A 3,012-nucleotide genomic window follows, 5' to 3' on the forward strand; every position below is an offset into this window, starting at 1 on the left:
CTCACCAGGGTTCTTGCAGATCCTGGCCCTGTGCTGTGCTAGCCTTTCATACTTAGCTCGCCGATTATCGTATCAAAGTAAAAATGCTTCTTTAATAGCAATCCATGATATACTCCTTGTCTTGTTTACTAAAAAATGGTGGAACTGCTGGGGATTCCTGTTACACTAGCATTTCATTGTTCTTCTTTTTTTTGGAAAGAAGAATTATTTTTATTTCTTATTATTTTTAATTTCTTGAAAATAGCAATTCAGTCTTTACTTCTAGGACTTCCAAGGATCACCATGGATCAGTGGACAATACCCACCTCCCTCATTAAACACTGCAGAGCCTTGTCCCAGCGGTACTGTCCAGAAGCCATGTGCAAGTGTATGGAGTACATGTGTGGGACCTTTGCTCACAGGGAAGTCACAAGTGTTGTGCCCCTTGTCACAGCGACCCTAAATTCCTGCTGGGTGTGTCGTAAACAGAGAAGCCACTCTTCAGGCCACCTGCTCTGAGCACACCCACTCATTGTTCTTCTTGTAGATACATATTTCACTTTTCATATAATTATAATGTAAACCATACAACTCAGCCACTCCGGTCTCCGTAGTTGATGCTGTTTGGTTCTCCAGAGCTCTAACCCCCTGAGAATACCACTTGTACTTACAGCAGCAAACATGAGCACTTGTAAGTCAGCACTTATATGTAAGTCCACCTTCAAGCTCTATTTTCTTAGTTTTAAAAATACAGGGATTTAGTGGCCAATATTTTATTTAAGATCTTTATGTCTAGGTTTATAAACGAAATGAACCTGTAATTTTCTTTTATTCATATTCAGATTAATCATATATATCTATATATCTATATATCTATATCTATATCTATCTATCTATATAATATATATATCATATGTAATCAGACTGGCATTGAATTTATTATGTAGCCCAGGCTGGCTTGGAACTTGCAGTGATCCTCCTGCCTCAGCCTCCTGGTGCTGGGATTACAGGCGTGCATCACCACACCAGCTACTCATTTGTTTTAGGGTTGCACCATGATGTGATTTGAATAATTATTGTCATATTTTCTAAACAATTTATAAAAAGAGATTAGCTAGCTCCTGAATATTTGGTAAAATGTGTTGTAAAACCATCTGGCTTCTTAGCAGTTGATTAAAAACAAGGGTAAGGGACAGGAAGTTCTGATTGCCAGATAAATCTCTTTTTTCTTTCTGTATGATTTTGGCATTTTATGGTTTTAAAAGAACTTTTAATATCTTTTTTTAAAGTTTATATAATCACTTTATTATATGGCTGATAATGTTTTTTTCACTTGTTTTTATATTCAGTGGGAAATAGTTCATACATGTGAACAAACAGAATCGCGTGTTACCGCCTGCTGGAAGAAAAGATAGGTAAAACTCTTGAAACCAAAGCTGTAGGTCAGGAACTTCTGAACAGAGCCCCCGTTGCATTGGAAACAGTTTTGAAATCAATAAATGGGATCATATCAAATTAAAGAGCTTATGTACAGGAAAAGAAACAACCCGCAGAGTGAAAAGACAACCTGTAAAATGTTGAAAAAAAAAGTTTGCCAGCGATTCCTGAGACAGAGGACTCATATCCAGAATACATAAAGAATTTTTAAAAAATGAGACCCACTGAAAATATAAGACTCAATTTAACAAATGGACAAGTGAAGTGAATGGACACATCCCAGAAAAAGTACAAATGGCCAGTAAATACATGAAGAAATACTCAACCAGGCTGACCAGATATCTCAGCAGATTAAAGAGCCTGCTCAGGCAGCTGCAGGGGTCAGGGTTTGATCCCGGGGCCTGCCGTGCTGGCCCCACCCCTGGGGTGCACTGAGATGGCAATTGAGACTGGGCATGGTGGCACAGCTGTTAATCCCAGCGCTTGGGAGGCTGTAAACGGGAGGATCACTATGAGTCTGATCTGCACAGTGAGACCCTGTAGACTCTGTCCTAAATACATTAGGAAAAAAAAAAAAAAAGCTCAACCTTGCTGGTCACTAGACAAATGCAAAATAAAACAACACTGAGATTCCAACTTACCCCAGAAAGAATGGCCAGCGTCAAGAAGTCACTCATAAAGTTGGTGAGGCCATGGGAAGAAGATTCAACCTTCTATGCTGTCGCTAGGAATGTAGACTAGTAGAAGCACTATGCAACAGTATGGAGATTCCTCAAACAAAGCTACAAATTCCTTTTGGCCTAATTATCTCCCTCCTAAGTGTCTTCTCAGTAGAGTTGAAGACATCATATTGTAGTGATGCATATGTACTCACGTCTATAGCAGCACAGTTTCTTATAGCTAAATCTTGCCAGCAACTCATTTGTCCACCCACAGATGAATAGATAAAGAAAACTGGTATTTACTCACAGCAGAGTACTACTGTGGCATAAACTTGAGTCACTTTTAGGAAAATGGATGGACCTTGAGAGCAGAATGTTAAGTGAAAGAAAGCAGACGTACAAACTTAAATATCACATTGTTTCTCTTATATGACAATCCAGAGTAAAACAAAAGATAGAAAGTAGTACAGGGGAAAGGGGCCTGTAAATAGATGTCTTAGTTACTTCTCCCATTGCTGAGACAGAATGCCCAGCACCCAAAGTGAAAGGAGGAAAGGTTTATTTAGCTGTCTGTGGAGGTTTCAGTCCCCAATCAGCTGGCTCCCAGGCAGGGTGGCACATGGCATGTGGCACAGGGACAGTGGTTCATGGTGGCAGAAGTCAGCAAAAGCAGCAAGAGCAAAAAGCAGGCAGCAAGACTGTTCTGTCCCTTATGCTGTATGCAGGCTACCTGCCCTAGGGCAGGGATAGCGCTCCAACCCCAGCCCCAGCGCTGGACGGTGAACCAATCACAGGCTCTAGATTCAGCCACCCCTAAAAAGCCTACGCCCCCATGACTGCATGAGGCTCTGTGGGGACATCCAAGCACAAACCGTAACAATAGAGCAAGGCCTCACTGGGCTTTCTGGCTGATCCTGACTAGAAACAACAAAAG

At 41.0% G+C, this 3,012-nt stretch overlaps 1 non-coding gene across 1 annotated transcript; it reads right to left on the minus strand.

Annotated features, from left to right (window-relative positions):
- Positions 1-378: 378 nt before the first annotated feature.
- LOC111815821 lies at positions 379-507 on the minus strand. The gene has a single exon (XR_002820455.1). It is a non-coding gene; the product is annotated as a small nucleolar RNA SNORA11 (small nucleolar RNA).
- Positions 508-3,012: the final 2,505 nt, after the last annotated feature.

This window comes from Octodon degus, unplaced genomic scaffold (assembly GCF_000260255.1).
Source record: "Octodon degus isolate 3935 unplaced genomic scaffold, OctDeg1.0 scaffold00021, whole genome shotgun sequence".
Taxonomy (NCBI): domain Eukaryota; kingdom Metazoa; phylum Chordata; class Mammalia; order Rodentia; family Octodontidae; genus Octodon; species Octodon degus.